This window comes from Armigeres subalbatus, chromosome 2 (assembly GCF_024139115.2).
Source record: "Armigeres subalbatus isolate Guangzhou_Male chromosome 2, GZ_Asu_2, whole genome shotgun sequence".
NCBI classification, from domain to species: Eukaryota; Metazoa; Arthropoda; class Insecta; order Diptera; family Culicidae; genus Armigeres; species Armigeres subalbatus.
Window position 1 is genome coordinate 47,506,546 of NC_085140.1, and position 19,355 is coordinate 47,525,900.

General features: G+C 41.4%; 1 protein-coding gene across 1 annotated transcript in view; it reads left to right on the forward strand.

Annotated features, from left to right (window-relative positions):
• Window positions 1-14,108: 14,108 nt before the first annotated feature.
• Window positions 14,109-19,355, forward strand: part of LOC134218541 (uncharacterized) — a 757,540-nt gene continuing 752,293 nt past the window's right edge. Inside the window, exon 1 of the mRNA XM_062697669.1 lies at window positions 14,109-14,276. The gene's annotated coding sequence lies outside the window, so the exon portion shown is untranslated. The remainder of the gene's footprint in view (window positions 14,277-19,355) is intronic.

The window sequence follows — 19,355 nt, forward strand, 5'->3', positions numbered from 1 at the left end:
TTTTTAAACCGATTTTGTTCACGTGGTTTTGAAAAAAATCGGAGCGTACGAAACAGCGATTTTTGATAAAGTCGTTTTTACGCGTTTTTTGTGATTTACGTGGTTTTGACTTACGCAGTACAATTGTCCGCGTACATATCGACTTCAGTGGATTTTGACCGGTACACCGTTTGTAGCAATTGGCTGATAGACGGTTATTTGACTGCAATATTGTATGTATAAGAGAAATACGGAATTTTATTTTTAAGCGTATATCCTACATTAGGGGCAATTAAGGAATATTCGATACATTTTAGATTGATTGGAATTGCTGCACGTTAAATTAGGCGGAGTATTAAATTTTAATCGCTAGGCACGCGCTGTTGTGGGGCCGTACACTTATTACGGTGCATTTTTCTGTGTTTTTCGAAACCCCCTCCCCATGTAAAATTGTTTTCTTACACATTATTTTTTATTTATATGGAAAGTAAGAAAATGATAGTACTTCCCCCATGAGTGCTTACGTAATAAGTGTACGGTCATGAAACGCTCAAGCGGGCTTGTTCATGCTATGTACAGCGTGATATGTTTTTTGGTTTATGTTGTTCAAAATACAACAGCTTGTGTGCTCGAGTGTTAATGGCCCGCTTAAAAGATTTCCGGATATAGATCAATTCAAACCATTCGTGATTTTTAAACATGCATTTTAAATATTAAATGACGCATTTTGGTTAAATAGGACGAGGACTAAAATCACCAAAATTCGACATCTTATTATTATGCCGTACATATTAGCCGGCTTCAACTGCTGTAAAACCCACAAACCACACCATTTCAGTGGTTTCTCCACATTTTGTCATCAATTCATAATGACAACATTTTGCTGACAACGACAACAATTTTTGTCGCGACAAAATTCGAAAGTGACATGACGAACTTGTTTGTCAATAACCATGACAACTATTCTAATCCGTCTGGTTGTGCAAAACCTTAGTCGTGATGGAAAGCGTCACACGACAAATATATCGTAACAAAATAAGTATGTGACAAGATTCAAAATGTCTTGTCGTAGCGAGAGACCAGTAGTACGCTGTATCGAGCTACGTTGGTTAGGTTGTGTTGTCTAGTTGGAGGTGACTGTTTTCTCTTTGGTTTTGTCGCATGGTTTTTCTGTATGAAGGTGACAAATCCCAGGCCTGGTTAGAAGAATTCAAATAAAAAGCACTCGGATTATGCAGGAGAAAATGAGTTTTGGTAGACTTCGGAGAAAATTTTCTATTTTTGGAAGTCAGTAGAAAAAGTATTCAAACTTTTCTATAATCCAAGTATGTTTTAGATAATTTAATAGTCTTAGTTCGATCATTCACAAACTACAATGACTCATTCCAGAGGTTAAATGTCAAAACGTGTTACAGCAGAGTTCTAGTGCGATTATTTTTCTACAGCTCTGCCTAATAGTTTGTTGTTTTAATTCAACTAATAACAGAGTTAAAGCACTAGTTGCTAATACTAAATGATAACAAAATTTCGACCAGCCTGTATAATAAGTTACTGCAACTAGCGCTATAACTCTGTTATTAGTGCAATAGAAACAACAATTAGGCAGAGTTGTAAAAACCTTCGCTCTAGAAGTCTTCCACATATCACTTTTGAAATTTAACCTCTGGAATAAGTTATTGACAAACTACTAGATTAACGAAACTATACTTACTAAATGATCGAAAACAGCCTTGCTATAATCCATAACAAATTACACGAAGGTAAGCAACGATTTTCGATTTTCCGATATATGTTATCATCACGATATAAAGTATTGCACAATATGAGCTCAAGAATGCTGATTTTGGTAACACTAGCTCTGTCACGCGTTATCTATCAGATTTTGTGCTTGAATCGTTTACCTGTAAAGAGTGATCTGATAAATAATTTTGGATCAGTTTAGAAATTAAAATATTCAATTTTAACCATACATTCATACCAATTACTGCAAAATGCTTTCCATATAAAGAAAAGCAACCCCAGTAGAATTCTCTTCAGATTTTTTTAAGTCGGATCAAATTTATAAATCTTGTTGAAAAGTGTTTGAATGATAATGACAAAAATGGAACTGCTCATCAGCAAAAATTTACCTTTCTCGTCAAAAATGTTCATTCCCTTAATAGATTCTTTGGCTTATTTAAGGTCAACATTCCCAATTAACCTATATTTTTTTACGCCACTAAATATTTTTTAAATTCAAAACAAAAATCGAAAAAGTGCTGTTTTTTAAGATTGACCCGATTTTGAACGAACATCGAGTGAATTTTTGCAGACCGGTTCACACATGTACACGTTTTCGGTTTTTGTTTTCGATTTAATAAAAGATATTTTAGTTACTAGATAAAGATTGTCGCTTCGGTTCCCTTTGTTCTGCTGTCCGGAATATGTTGGGTATCAAACTGTCAAATCGTATGGATTTTCCTTCTTTGACAGCTCCCCTATCATCGCCGGCAAAAGATGTTCCGGACAGCGACGACAGCGACAAACTTTATCTTGTAACTAAAACATCTTTTGATTTAATCAGGGGGAGAAGGCGGAGCACTGAATCCCTATACCCCAACATGTGCGACATCTGGATTTGGTTCCAAACTATAAACAACATTGTTAATTCTCTACCACCTTTTTGTTATGGCGAGGCAATTTTTATGCACACTTTTGTTTTCGATATTTTATCATGCAGCAATATAACGATGTGGGATGCTTGAGATACCTGCTTGATTATAGGGACTCGAAAAAGAATTTATTTACAGTAACTAATCGAATATAAAAATGTTCACATTAACGATTGCGCCCTAACACCGGTTCTAAGCTTCGATGCAGAGTACACGAGCTTTGTTCGCCAGTGACAGGCGTATGAGGCCCTTGGATTTAATAGTTTAATAGGAAAGCACTCGAAAGTTTGACAAATGGAAACATTTGTTTTTTCTCTCCACCGTTTTTTGCTTTTCTCGTATTCAAAGCAAACGATACGAACTTTTTCAGAAGAAGTATGTGTATGTGCATGTGTGCAAAAAAATCTAACTCATTTTTCGAAATCTTATCCTGAACCGATTATTTAAACGGCGAATTCTGTTCCATTGTTTCACATTAAAAATCAGCCCGAACTCACTATGGGCTCAAAAGTTATGGCCAAAATACAAATTTTTATACTATGCCTGAAACTTGATTTGTGCAATTGCACAACCTCATCACATTTTCCGGGCACTTAACCTCATCCGATTTGCTTGCAACAAATTGCATCCGGCAGCAATTATAACAAATGTGAATTTTCAATTCAATCTATCTTTATTTACGAGATCTTCGACCCTAGGCCGGTTCATCTGGTATAAATAAATGTGAAAAATAAGTCTTATTCACCAATTGTTATTTTAGACTTTTCATATATGTTTATCAACTATTTTGAACGAGCGAGAAAGGCATCATCACCGCTAGGTGGATTAATCAGGGTTTTATAATTAATTGGAGATTGGGGTGAACAATATTAAAGTAGAAAAGAAAGGAGTTTAGGGTATGTAACTGATTTAATTATTGATATTGATTCGACAAACTCGAACAAAATCCATTCGTACGCCACGCACGGGCTCTTAATCAGTAAACGATGAATTTGTTTGATGTTTGGTTGAAATATTATGCAAGGTTAAAATACTTCAAACTTCCATTTACTTCCGCTATATTCACTTCTAAATGGAAGTTTGGAAGAATGGAAGTTTGAAGTAACATTTTCCCCTAAGACGATCAATATTAATTATTTCATGAAATATTATGTTTTTATTCGAAAACCGTATCAAATGCTCATTCATTGCTATGAGCATATTTATTATCCGCATTTCTCAAACATTTCCCATGTGTGCCGTCTCTCCCAGTGGTGTGGCAGCGCACCCGAATTTGACTTTTTTCTAACATGTATGTAACCGACTTTTTGTCTTTCAAAAGTCTTCTACACTATGTTTCCTTAAACTATCAATAACAACAAGTAGAGTTACAATTAATTGCATATTATTCGGCAACTCGGCCGTACGAAAACCATTTTTTTGTTAAATATCTTGGCTGTGCATATGCACAGCATATGTTTCGAAATGGACAAATTGATATGAAATTTGCGAAAAAGAATCCACGTGTCTTGGAGGGACTCGAACCCTCAACCTCCTACTCTCTAGATAGGCGTGATAACCGCTACACAACAAGACCACTTAAAGGTCACGTTTGCGGAAAAGCCATCAGAATCCGAGTACCAACCTCCACCGCGGTTAGCTCTCTTTTTTGCAAATTGAATATCTTTCGGATGCTTGATTTGTCCAGTCTCCACATGTGCTTTACTGTGGTATATCCACAGTCAATCGAGTGCACATTGTTTATTAAACGAGAGGATCACACTCCATGTCCTCCAACAACGGGCTGGGCGGAGTGGTATAGAATGCAAATCAATCGCACTCTGCTGTGCCAAAGGCTTGCTTGGCTAAAGCATTTGATGAGTTTGGTTGCCTTACGTGTGTGGTCGCGTGTACTCAGTTGATGTTAACAAAAGATTATGTTTTTATTTTCTCTCATTATAATGCCAGAGTTTACTCGAGTTAACATATTTGCATGTAGTGTATTTTTTATTGCTATTGATATTTTTTTTCCATAGTCAGTCGAACAACATCAATTTGTAAAATAGTAACACATTGGGAATCACTGAAACCTATTACTCCGTTCCGATATTCAATTTGCAAAAAAGAGAGCTAACCGCGGTGGAGGTTGGTACTCGGATTCTGATGGCTTTTCCGCAAACGTGACCTTTAAGTGGTCTTGTTGTGTAGGGGTTATCACGCCTATCTAGAGAGTAGGAGGTTGAGGGTTCGAGTCCCTCCAAGACACGTGGATTCTTTTTCGCAAATTTCATATCAATTTGTCCATTTCGAAACATATGCTGTGCATATGCACAGCCAAGATATTTAACAAAAAAATGGTTTTCGTACGGCCGAGTTGCCGAATAATATGCAATTAATTGTAATCAAGTGTCGGTCTTTCACCGTCATTAGTCGTCTGAGTACACGCGACCGTTTACGTAAAGGCAATCAAACTCATCAAATGCTTTAGCCAAGCAAGCCTTTGGCACAGCAGAGTGCGATTGAATTCGCATTCTATACCGTCCCGCCCAGTCCGTTGCTGGGGGGCATGGAGTGCGATCCTCTCGTTTAATAAACAATGTGCACTCGCTTGGCTGTGGATATACAACAGTAAAGCAAATGTGGAGATTGGGCAAATCAAGCATCCGAAAGATATTCAATTTGCAAAAAAGAGAGCTAACCGCGGTGGAGGTTGGTACTCGGATTCTGATGGCTTTTCCGCAAACGTGACCTTTAAGTGGTCTTGTTGTGTAGGGGTTATCACGCCTATCTAGAGAGTAGGAGGTTGAGGGTTCGAGTCCCTCCAAGACACGTGGATTCTTTTTCGCAAATTTCATATCAATTTGTCCATTTCGAAACATATGCTGTGCATATGCACAGCCAAGATATTTAACAAAAAAACAAGTAGAGTTTCATTTATCGGATTATTTTGAAGAAATATTGATTTTTAAAAAGGTGATGCCTCACCTGGATTTACCCTCAGTTAAATGTTTCCCTCTGTTTCGTTTTTACATGTCGTTGAAATTGCTCTACTTTTGGTAGAGAGTATTCGGAATACTATCAACCCAAAAGCAATGTTCTAATAATGAAAAGAGATGACATTAATATCGTACATCGTAATAACCTATTCAAATTACGTGCTTCATGGCATGATAAAGATAACTTGATTTCAATGTTGAATCATCACATTTTCATTTAATATGATATCCAAATTGGAATCACCTCACAGTTGCGATGCTCTCCTGCATTATGATAAGCGAGTTTGCTTTCGTACGATTGATAATTTATAATGTTGTTTCTAATCTATCTATTTTGTGATTGTTACGCATCGTAGACAATCATTGGTGTATCCCTCGTCATCCTTTCGAAAAACCCGAAGACTGCGTATATAAAGATTCGTTCCCAATGTAGAACAGTTCTAAGGAATATACTTTTCAACACATGTTGAATAAAATCTAGATTTTTACCATGCTGACTCGAAAATATTATATCAATTTTAGAGGAATTTTATTTTCGTATGATAAATAAGTTAAAATGGATAAAAGACGAACATTTCATCAAAAATCGCCTGAAAATAGAAGTTTACCCTACAAATAAATCAATTTAGATTTCATCAAATATAAATTGGTTAGAAACAGCATAGGAGAGACCTTCTTTTGGATGCAATCCGTCATTTTTAAAAACAATGTAAAAAATTGATGATAGAAAAATAAATATCATTATACTTTGGCTACAAATCTTGCTCTTTGTAGTCTTGGAAAAAAGTGTTATAATTTTCTGATCATATGGTATTTGTTTACACTTGAAAATGACAGAACGATGTTCCCGTTCCCAATTATAACAGTTTTGGCTCATCGAAAAGGGGTCAACTTTTGGATTGGATTTTGTTCGAAGATCCACTTATGTTATGTGATGACAAGCTGATGTTGTAGGAAGGTATTTGACCAAAACAATTCTGGCGACGGACAGGAGATGCTCTACAGAAAACACTTTCGAAGTAGGCAGCAAAAAGGTTAGCTGCTTCATTGCTTGTTCTTGAAGTAGTTCCATTAAATTTCACCAAACTGGGGATGCCGTTGTCATTCTTCCTCTTTTTGATGTAGTTCCAGAAACGGGAAGGATTCTCCTTCACAGAAGCTTGAACGTTGTGCACATAGTTTTCGTGGGCAGCAGAAAAAATTGCTTTATATTCCAGCTCGAAATCACGAAGTCTGTCCCTGTCAGAAATATTCTTTATTACGAAGTATCGGCCACGCAGCTTGCGGAGATTGTTGCGAAGGTTACGTAGCTCAGGAGCCCACCAAGGTTGATTAAAATCAGACTTCGAGGAACGCTTCCTCCGAGGAATGTGTGTGTTGATAACTTCAACGTTGGAAGGGACGTACCCGTTGATATCAACATCGAAATTCCAGCGCAAACATGGAAGGTTATAGTCACCAATCGATAGAACTATATCAGACTCAGAGGAATTGTCTGCTATGGAACGTACAGCATTCGCATGAGCAACGTATAACTGCATACTAGAGTTTGACGGAAGATACACAGCAATAACGAAAAGCGAACGAGGCTTCGACTTAATGTGGACTGCGATTTGTTCCAGTTCAACCGAATTGGCTAACGATACACATTCATTTTCCAGTGAATTTCTGACTGCGACTAAAACGCCACCACCTCGTGAGTGATGACTAGTTAAATCATTGCGATCACAACGGAAAAAAATGTAATCGGAAGAAATTTCGCTACTTTTGATATCTGCTCGTAGCCACGTTTCCGTGAAAACGAGCACGTCATATTCACAGCTGAATAACGCCAAACGAAGCTGACTAATTTTTGTGCGCAACCCTCTCACGTTCTGGTAGTAAACAGATATCATGTGGTTCGGGGAATGTCGAGCGCTGGTAGGCGTAACTGGCAGAGGCGGTGAATCGTGATTTGGTGGCCTGCTGGCTGGGACGATATACGGAGCGGCCTGAAGTTCACCAATCACACTGCGGCTGGAATCACGTGAGATGTCAGGCAGTGAGCCGATCCTACTAGAAGTGTACTTGCCTGAAGATGGTTGCCGGAAGACCCTCTCTCATGATTCATACACAGGAATCCAGTTAGGATTCCCTCCGGAATCCGGTTAGGATTCCCTCCGGAATCCGGTTAGGATTCCCTCCGGAATCCGGTTAGGATTCCCTCCGGAATCCGGTTAGGATTCCCTCCGGAATCCGGTTAAGATTCCCTCCGGAATCCGGTTAGGATTCTCTCCGGAATCCGGTTAGGATTCTCTCCGGAATCCGGTTAGGATTCTCTCCGGAATCCGTTTAGGATTCCTCCGAATCCGGTTAGGATTCCCTCCGAATCCGGTTAGGATTCCTCCGAATCCGGTTAGGATTCTCTCCGGAATCCGGTTAGGATTCCTCCGGAATCCGGTTGGGATTCCTCCGGAATCCGTTTAGGATTCCTCCGAATCCGGTTAGGATTCCTCCGGAATCCGGTTAGGATTCCTCCGGAATCCGGTTAGGATTCCTCCGAATCCGGTTAGGATTCCTCCGGAATCCGGTTAGATTCCTCCGGAATCCAGTTAGGATTCCTCCGGAATCCGGTTAGGATTCCTCCGGAATCCGGTTAGATTCCTCCGGAATCCGGTTAGGATTCCTCCGGAATCCGGTTAGGATTCCTCCGGAATCCGGTTAGGATTCCTCCGGAATCCGGTTAGGATTCCTCCGGAATCCGGTTAGGATTCCTCCGGAATCCGGTTAGATTCCTCCGGAATCCGGTTAGATTCCTCCGGAATCCGGTTAGGATTCCTCCGGAATCGGTTAGGATTCCTCCGGAATCCGGTTAGGATTCCTCCGGAATCCGGTTAGGATTCCTCCGGAATCCGGTTAGGATTCCTTCGGAATCCGGTTAGGATTCCTTCGGAATCCGGTTAGGATTCCTCCGAAATCCGGTTAGGATTCCTCCGGAATCCGGTTAGGATTCCTCCGGAATCCGGTTAGGATTCCTCCGGAATCCGGTTAGATTCCTCCGGAATCCGGTTAGATTCCTCCGAATCCGGTTAGGATTCCTCCGAATCCGGTTAGGATTCCTCTGGAATCCGGTTAGATTCCTCCGGAATCCGGTTAGATTCCTCCAGAATCCGGTTAGGATTCCTCCGGAATCCGGTTAGATTCCTCCGAATCCGGTTAGGATTCCTCCGGAATCCGGTTAGGATTCCTCCGGAATCCGGTTAGGATTCCTCCGGAATCCGGTTAGATTCCTCCGGAATCGGTTAGGATTCCTCCGGAATCCGGTTAGGATTCCTCCGGAATCCGGTTAGGATTCCTCCGAAATCCGGTTAGGATTCCTCCGGAATCCGGTTAGGATTCCTCCGGAATCCGGTTAGGATTCCTCCGGAATCCGGTTAGGATTCCTCCGGAATCCGGTTAGGATTCCTCCGGAATCCGGGTTAGATTCCTCCGGAATCCGGTTAGGATTCCTCCGGAATCCGGTTAGATTCCTCCGGAATCCGGTTAGATTCCTCCGGAATCCGGTTAGGATTCCCTCCGGAATCCGGTTAGGATTCCTCCGGAATCCGGTTAGGATTCCTCCGGAATCCGGTTAGGATTCCTCCGGAATCCGGTTAGATTCCTCCGGAATCCGGTTAGGATTCCTCCGGAATCCGGTTAGGATTCCTCCGGAATCCGGTTAGGATTCCCCCCGGAATCCGGTCAGGATTCCCCCCGGAATCCGGTCAGGATTCCCCCCGGAATCCGGTCAGGATTCCCCCCGGAATCCGGTCAGGATTCCCCCCAGAATCCGGCAGGATTCATCCTGGAATCTGGTCAGGATTCCCCCCGGAATCCGGTTAGGATTCCCTCTGGAATCCGGTTAGGATTCCCTCCGGAATCCGGTTAGGATTCCCTCCGGAATCCGGTTAGGATTCCCTCCGGAATCCGGTTAGGATTCCCTCCGGAATCCGGTTAGGATTCCCTCCGGAATCCGGTTAGGATTCCTCTCGGAATCCGGTTAGGATTCCTCCGGAATCCGGTTAGGATTCCTCCGGAATCCGGTTAGGATTCCTCCGGAATCCGGTTAGGATTCCTCCGGAATCCGGTTAGGATTCCTCCGGAATCCGGTTAGGATTCCTCCGGAATCCGGTTAGGATTCCTCCGGAATCCGGTTAGGATTCCTCCGGAATCGGTTAGGATTCCTCCGGAATCGGTTAGGATTCCTCCGGAATCCGGTTAGGATTCCTCCGGAATCTGGTTAGGATTCCTCCGAATCCGGGTTAGGATTCCTTCGGAATCCGGTTAGGATTCCTTCGAATCCGGTTAGATTCCTTCGGAATCCGGTTAGGATTCCCTCCGGAATCCGGTTAGGATTCCTCCGGAATCCGGTTAGATTCCTCCGGAATCCGGTTAGGATTCCTCCGAATCCGGTTAGATTCCTCCGGAATCCGGTTAGGATTCCCTTTCGGAATCCGGTTGAGATTCCCTTTCGCAATCCGGTTAGGACTCCCTTCGGAATCCGGTTAGATTCCTTCGAATCCGGTTAGGATTCCCTTCGAATCCGGTTAGGATTCCTTCGAATCCGGTTAGGATTCCTTCGAATCCGGTTAGGATTCCCTTCGGAATGCGGTTAGGATTCCCTTCGGAATCAGGTTAGGATTCCCTCCGGAATCCAGTTTAGGATTCACTCCGGAATCCGGTTAGATTCCTCCGAATCCGGTTAGGATTCCTCCGGAATCCGGTTAGATTCCTCCGGAATCCGGTTAGGATTCCTCCGGAATCCGGTTAGGATTCCTCCGGAATCCGGTTAGGATTCCTCCGGAATCCGGTTAGGATTCCCTCCGGAATCCGGTTAGATTCCTCCGAATCCGGTTAGGATTCCTCCGGAATCCGGTTAGGATTCCCTCCGGAATCCGGTTAGGATTCCCTCCGGAATCCGGCTAGGATTCCCTCCGAATCCGGTTAGGATTCCTCCGAATCCGGTTAGATTCCTCCGAATCCGGTTAGATTCCTCCGAATCTGGTTAGATTCCCTCCGGAATCTGGTTATGATTCCTCCGGAATCCGGTTAGGATTCCCATCCGAATCCGGTTAGGATTCCTCCGGAATCCGGTTAGATTCCTCCGGAATCCAGTCAGGATTCCCTCATATAGCCAAATTCCATTTAGTTTGGCCGGTAGGAACATTCGGCCGAACTGGTAATTTGATTGAAACAGTTGTTTGCCCTTACAGGTCATTTGACTGAAAATGCCGTCCGGCCGAAAAAAGTCGTTTAAGATTGGGCATTTGGCAGAAAAACGTAAAGTCGTCCAAACAGCTATTTTAGCCAAATGGCATTTTCTGCGAAAAGTGTCGTTCAGCTGAATTGATTATTTTGCCAAAAAGTCGTTTATCTAAAAGACATTTGGCAGAAAATATCGTTTGATCGAAAGGATTGTTTTGCAGAAAGAACTTTTTCGTGCCAAATGGCTCTTTCTGTCAAATGTTCATTCCTACCAAACGGCATTTTCGGTAAAATGATCTATTCGGTCTAACGATTTATTCGGTCAAATTACAAGTTCAGCCAGTACAAACAACATTTTCAGACAAACCATTTTCGACCTGATAACAGTTTCGGATACTGAGCCGACAGCTACAGGGATCTTCATGGTTGTGGTCCTCTAGTAACACTCTCCAGGCACAATCCACCCAAAGAGTAGCGGAAGATCGTTCCCGAGAAGGATTCGACCGTAGCGAAGAACACGGAAAAAATGAGGATCGCCTAGAATCATGTCAATATCCCGAGTTACCGCGAAGGTAGGATCAGTGAGGTTGACAGGCTGCGAAATAGACCATTAGACCATAGACCGAACCTCAACGGAAAACTGCGGAAGCTTCACAGTGTTTGATTGAAGGAGTAGCATCGAACCTTTTACGGAAAATGTTGAGATATGGGAGAAAATGCTCACGCAAGCTTCGTGCTCCACTACCGTTGTCGCTCTTCCAGTCCCACTTATCGTTATAGGTTGCGATAATCGACGTTTTTGGTAATTGAAGCTTTTCACACAGTGCAGCCGATACGAAGTTTCGCTGGGATGCACAATGCAATAAACAACAGGCAGTAGTAATGCGTCCTTTACTGTTGCGGATGTTTATAAGAGCCGTTGGAAGGTACACGGTGCCAGCAATTGAAGCTTGGGATTGAGAGACGAAAGTGCACTGTGCATCTTTGGAAATGTTTTGATCTTGGACGCATAGTTTTTGGAAGTTGTGGACGTTGATGTTTTCTGGGTGAAAGTTTGCGATACACACTCGGTGAAATTTATGCACGGACTCGGACAGACTTGCTCGAAAGCAACGCAACACGTGGACTCATTGAACTGGCTAACGAAGTTGGGTTGAATATCACTGCTGTCATTATGCAGTGTTGTGTGTGGTGTTTCCGGGAACAGATTCGGAAGCGGGTGCCCGTACAATTTCGGACGGGCGAAATGAGACAACGATCGTAGCAATTTATGCAAATGTTTTTGGATCGTACTTATTCAGTCTGCTGGCTAACATCGAGCTTCTGGAAGTCTGGACAATAATTCAAATAACGGATCTGGCCACATTTCTTGCACTGCCTTTCGGGATCGGTTGAATTAGTACCAGATGAGACAATGGATGAGTTCTTTGGATGCGTTGCAACTGGAAAAGCTGCTGATATCGCCTCGGGTTTCGCCTCAATAAGGATAAGGAGCGATAGAAGCTGGTGAAACCGGATACAAGACACGAGCGTAATTTTGAAGAAAATTCACCAAACATACGATGGCATGGATGTCGAGTCGTCAGCGGCTATGCTGGTTGCCGAAGCGATTCCCCCCAGAACAGAGGCGATGTTGTCCGTGTCAAGCCTATAAACATGTTTTTCATTTTTGTTTTAGTTGCTTTCGAAGCTTTTCAAAATATCTTCCAGAACTTAATGCCAGATGGTGATTTTTCTTTTTCATGCACAAAAATCGCTCTAAAAGACGTCAAAAACGACCAAGATGAAATCAATTTTCTGATTTATGTTTAATACCTTAAAGAATGTTTATTCGTGGTCCACTGTTTTGTAAAGTATTGAACTTCATGACAACACTGTATGGAAACGTAACTTATTAATGTAAACCAACGAGTACAACTTTCACGAAGTTAAAAAAAAAGCTTGGATCTGGGGTCCATGGTGCTTTTGACACACCCACATGATATTCTGATAATCATTGCTGCAAATAAAGAGATAGCTTATTGAGAAACTCTCCCTGAACATATGTACATTAAGAGAGTAGTGGTTGGTTGGACATTAGACAACACATGGTCCAAACGAAAACACGTTTTATATTCAAATTTTTCAATCATGGAAACTTTGACACCTAAAATCGTCAAAAGATCATCTTAATTCAATGAGCTGAATCGATTGGTATGCAAAATAGTATGAAGCTATGACCTTACTATAAAAAAAGATAAATTTGGAATCAGTCCTATAGAAAGTTTGTGAAGTAATGTTTCAAAAGGAAGCGCTATACATCACTGGCTACAATTGATTGATTCAAATTTGATTTCGTAAAACTCAAAATGAACAAAAGATATTTTTCTTTCTGCGGCTAAGCTGTTTCAATTGCGTTGCAAACAGTCGATTATTTTGGAAGAGCGTATTTGCACCTCGTTCCGAAAAAAAAAACTGCCTTGGTATCTCATATTGAATCAATCTCAACCAACGATCACCATCTCAGCATCTGCAGATTAAGTTTTCCCAACAGCAGCAAAAAAATCTCTTACCTTTTGCTAAATCGACAATTCTCGCGCTGTACGTGATAAACGATCGTAAAAAGCCTCCACAATAATTGATCGCTTCTTGCCACACCAGACCGCGCACCAGTGCGCATGCAGACAGTTTCCAGCTGTCCAAAATGACTGCAATCCGTGTCAGCATTAGCCATAGTTCGGTGGCGGAAAAAAAAGTGAACCGAAACTATCTTTTTGCCTACCTTACTTTGCCTCTGATTGATGCGATGCGATGCGATGAAGGTACCACTGTTAAGTTATCTAAACACCATCGCAAAACCAACGGCGACCATTCGCACGCCGTTTTCGCGGTTGATGTTGAAGGAAGCAAAAAAGCATAATTTGTCAGTTGATAGCTTCGTTCATGTCCAATTGCTTGGAGAGTGAGTTCCAACGAGCGGTTACTTAGAGCGAAGAGGGCCTCGGATGAACTCCGCCGCGCCTTTTTCGTGAAAAACCAACCCATCAGGCTACTAAACCGAACCAACTGAAGAAGTGGAGCAAACATTCGCATAGTGAACCAAACCGCGTGAAAGGCGAGAATGAGAGTGAGCGACGTCGATGGTGTGACCCTCGCGGCGCCACCTTCAAGCTCACCGCCTGCGATGAATAGACTAAGCTGCGGCGCCGACTCCATTCCACAATCGTTCGTAGGTCCGCGCGCGAAATCTTCCAGACAGTCTTGGGGAAGCGTAGTGTACCTTCTCCGTTGATGGCGGCAGTTTAGTGTCTCGGCTCGAGTCTCGACGTTGTTTGCGGTTGTTGTTGGTCGTCTCTTTGTCGATCGGTGCTGCGGCTTAGTGGTGCGGTTCGTAATCGGGTGCTTTGTGCTGCTTTCCAGGATTGTTGGTGGCGAGAATTTCTCCTCCGGTGTGATCTACTTCTGCTTGGTGGGTTTTGAATGTTCTTGAAGAAGTGCTTGGCGAAATTATAATTCTATTAAAGAATTTATCATCAGAGTGGAATTCAGAATTCAATCGAGTCTAATCCAATTTTAACAAGGAAACTGCAACCGACACACTTCAGTGATCTTATCATCGATTCCGCCTTGTCAAGGTTGTGGACGTCCTTGAAGAGTGACAGTCAAAAATAAAATCTGTCTGTCGGTTGGACCGGAATGAAACCTGACTGACATATAGGATGTGTGAGATGTCTTTTTTGTCTTCAAAGTTGTGGTGATTTTATGTGATTTCCTACGCAGCCAAGAAGAAAGAATTGTGGCGGTGACTAACTAAAGCGTCGATCGTCGAAGAATTGTACTGCGGAAGGGGAAAGAAGCGGATCGCAGAAATCAAGAGCGTCTGTCTGAAAGAGGGTGATAAAATTATAAACCGAAGACCGGTTATTAATAATCTTGTTGGTCGTTGCTTGGCGCAGTGGAGTGTGGAAATTGCAGTTTACAAGGATTTGGCTGGCACTTGTCAAGTGTGAAGAGGAATGAAGTGGAATGGATGATGACTATGCACTTGATGGTGGTGCCTAGGCTTGCTCGTTTGGGTGGATCTCACTAAATAGGCCAAGGACGAATCAGAGAGGACGTTTCTTTGGAATAGGTGAATTCCTAGCGACGTGGTTGTGCCATTTCGATGAATGTCAATCGAAGGTGAGTCATGCTTAAAGCACACCTAATTAGATTACTTCACTGAATGTACTTCAAATAGTATCATAACGCTGAATAGACACCATTACGTAATCTGATACGGATTAATAATCCACCTGGGAGCATTGCCAGCTTCAAGCCAACGACTACGACTCAAATAACAAAAACTCTCCAAGGGAAATAAGTGTGTGAATTATTACTAAATATTAAAATCGATAATTAGTTAAAAATGTTTGCAGATGGTAGCAAAATAAAATTTCCATGCAGAATTAGAATTTTTCCATAAAAAATTCAGAAAATGCCAATAAAGAAATCTCGCTTAACTTTTCAAAAGGACCTAAGTAACATTTTTTTCATGAATTAATTTGAATAGCGCAATTAACAGAACAACATGAAAGCTATTAATTGCAGTATTCAAATTAATTCATGAAAAAAATGTTACTTAGGTCCTTTTGAAAAGTTAAGCGAGAAATAATGGCATATATAATAATTATAAATATTCTACAAACAATAAAAAAGTTCTATGGACAATCAAGAATTCTCCACAAAACTAAAGTAAATTGACACTTTAAAAGCAAAAGTTTCAATTACATATAGAAGAAGAATTTTCCGTAAGAAAAAGTTAACATGTTTCACGAAAAAAAATAGTACTATATTTCAATATTACCAATAAACATTTACAAAATTTTCCACAAAATATATTTTTTGATCAATAAAGAGCAATAAGCTCTTCGTCCCTTCCGTCCTTTTCGACCTTTTCTTATTTTCGACCGTTGGCCCGTAACCGTTAACCTTTTGTCCTTTCCTCATTTTGTCGTTTCGACTTTTTGTCCTTTCGACATTTTGTCCTTTCGACCTTTCATCCTTTCGAACTGTTTTTCTTACGACCTTCAGTTTTTTTTTGACTTTTTGTCGTTTCTACGTTTTGTCCTTTCAACTTTTTAATCTTTCCACCTTTTACCCTTCCAACCTTTTATCCTTCGACCTTTCGTCCATGCGACGTTTTGTTGTATACTCATTCGTATTTAGTAAAGGCTTCCATACTTGAGCGGGGCATCTCGTTAAGTAAGAACTTCTTCATTATTTATTTATTGTAAACAGAGTTAGCTCAGGTTGTGTATTATGTAAAAGAAATAAAAAGTCTGCTTCGATAGGTAAAATCAGTGTTGCATTTGAACGCGTTCAATTTGAGTTCAGGAAAAATGAACAGAACTCAAGAGCATATTAACAGAATGCGCGTTCAGTTCAAAATACTACATCTAATCTACAATTTGACGCGGGTGTACAGTTCTGTCACCTTTGCAAATGTTCGGCCGACAATGTCCATGTCATCCGCGAAACAAATAAATTGACTGGATCTGTTGAAAATCGTACCCCGGCTGTTACACCCGGCTCTCCGCATGACACTTTCTAGCGCAATGTTGAACAACAGGCACGAAAGTCCATCACCTTGTCTTAGTCCCCGGCGCGATTCGAACGAACTGGAGTGTTCGAAATCTTCACACCGTTGCTTTGATCAGTCTGGTAAAGCTTCCCAGTTAAAATAACAATAAACAGTCGATCATTCGAAAGTAAAAAAAAAACCTATTTTATTATCTCAGTCGATTATTTAACGCGACAATTGCGACGCGATTCTATCGCTTGGCGACAGCGATTCTGTCGCCGTTGGTATGGAAGCGTAAATGAAACATTGCCTGCTGCGACCCAACGATAGAATCGCGGCGACTGGTTGTCGCCGTCGCGGCGATGGAATCGCTTAGGTCTGGGGGAGCCTATAAACCAATTATACGAAATGTTGACGCGAAAGGCCAAATCAACATTTTATGTTCCGTAATGATCAATTTTGGAGGCTTCCGAAGCTCGTATTTTCATTCTAGACCAGTATCTTTCGATCGGACGCAATTCTGGTGATTTTGGGGTCAAAGGCACAAAACTGGATTACACTTTTTTCATGCTATAGCAGTAGCAGTAGCAGATGGTGGATCCCCCTAGTGTCGTTTCGAGAAGTGTTCAGTATTGGGATCTCCCAGCGGTGCGATCTCTACCTAAAGGAGAGGTAGAATGGTATTTCAAACGACACGATCCTAAACTTGCCTCCTGGTCACACCGGATCTAAGGGGCCCCACACACGCTCCGACATGTTGTACAACTTTGACTCCGCCCCCAAGTTTGTGCGACCAATTTAGTTTGTACAACCGTCTGACGAACAGTTGGTACAACCAAAACTCCAACAAACGTAACATTTCGTCATTTTCTTTCTGTATATGCTGATGTGTTTATTGCTTTTTCACGAATACTTAATTGTATGAATTGAATTGGAATGAAATAGGATTGGATTGGATTTGAATTGGAATGAGTTTAAAATTAGATTGGTTGTGGATTGAATTGAATTTTATTGGAACGTGAATGGCATGGTATTGGAATTTTGGTGATAATGGATTGGAATGCGATTGAATTTTGCTTAGAGTTGGAATTGAATTTGATTATGATTGGAAGTTTCGAAGAGGAATCGGAAGTTTCTGGAAATCCTCCAAAAGTTTCTTCCGAAATTTTTTTCCGAAATTCCTCCGGAAGCAACTCCCGAATTCCTCCATATATTCCTCCCAGTTCCAGAAGATCCGGGAGGAGCTTCCGGAGGAATTCAAGTAGGAACTTTCGGGTGAATTCGGAAGTTCCTCAGGAAGCTTCTCCCGGAATTCCTCTGGAAGTTCCTCTCGTAATTGCACCGGAAGTTCCTCCGGAAAATAGAATTGGATTATTCCTCCAAGACTTCGTCCGGAAGTTCCTTCAGTAATACCTCCGAAAATTCCTCCGGGAATTTTTCCTGAGGTTCCTCCACGAATTCCTTCACCGGAAGCATTTTTTTGGATTCCTCCGGAAGTTCCTCCCGGAAGTTCATCAGGAAGCTCCTCCCGTAATTCCTCCCGGAGTTCCTCCTGAAGTTCCTCCGGGAATTCCTCCGGGAGTTCCTCCGGAAGTTCTTCCCGCAATTCCCCCGGAAGTTCTTCCCGCAATTTACCCGGAAATCCCCTGCAAGTTTCTTCCGGAAATCTCTCGGAAGTTCCTTCCGGAATTCCTGAGGAAGTTCCTCTCGGAATTCCTCTGGAAGTTCCTCTCGGAATTCATCCCGGAGTTCATTCGGAAATTCCTCCAGGAAATCCTCCGGAAGTTCCCTTACTAAATATGTCCGGAAGTTCCTCCCGGAATTCCGAAGATCCTCCTGGAATTCTCAAGTTCCTCCCGGAAGTTATCCTAGAGTTTCCTCCAGAAGTTCTTTCTCCGGAAGTTCCTCCGAGTGAAATTCCTTATGGAGAAACTACAAAAATTCTGCCAAAAAATCTTCCAAAAATTCTTCCGAAGGAATTCCTCCGGAAGTTTCCAAGGGATTACTCCGGAAAGTCCTCTAAATAGAAGTTCCTCCATGTATTCCTCTAGAAAGTTCTTCACTTTCATTCTGTGTATTTTTTTAAAGTTTTTTCGCATTCGTTCTGTGGATTTTTTGGAAAAAATTTTCACTTTCTTTCTGTGGATTCTCCATACGAAATACTTCCAATTTTTTTTTAGAAATTTTTCTGTAAATCTGTCAATGAATTCCACTACAAGTTGCTTTTAAAGTTCAAGCGTGAATTCTTCCGAAATTTTTCCCGGATTTTTTAGATATGGTCCCTCGGAAATTCTATCAGTAATTCCGCAATCAATTTCTATGAGAAGTTCTTCAAAAGTTGGCTAGGGAGTTCTCCTGAAAATTCCCTTAAACTCTTTTTAGATTACTTCTCCAACTCAACAAACATTACTTACTTATTCCTTAATTTCCTGCCAAAGAACCCAAAAAAAATCTCCAGGTAGTTCCTCCAAAATTTCTCCAAGAGTTCACTAGAAAAGTTCTACAGGTTTTATCCGATAAATACCTTCAGAAATTACAATTTTATTCAAAATTTCGGAATTTTTGTGCAATATCTGAAGGAATGCTTAAAAAATCCTGGTACTGCTATTGGAGAATATCTTGAAGATATTCACGAAAGAATTCCTCGCATGAGTCCCTGAAGAAACTTTCAGATAATAAATTTCTGTAAACTTTCTATGGAATTCCAGGAAGAATACTCAAATAAATCACTGAAAGCGTTATATAAATTCTTAAAGGGATTTCGGTTGAATTCTTGTTCAACCGGAGGATTTTGCGATGGAGGCATTCTATAAGGAATTTCTAAAAAAGTTTCCAAATTCCAAGTGAAATCTAATGAGTGGAGGTATTTTTAAAATGAAGTTCATATGGAATTTTTCATAAAATCTCTGAATCTGAAATTTTTTAAGGAATATCTCTTGGCATTATAGGAGCATTTCCATAAATTCCCGAAGATAAATATGGGAC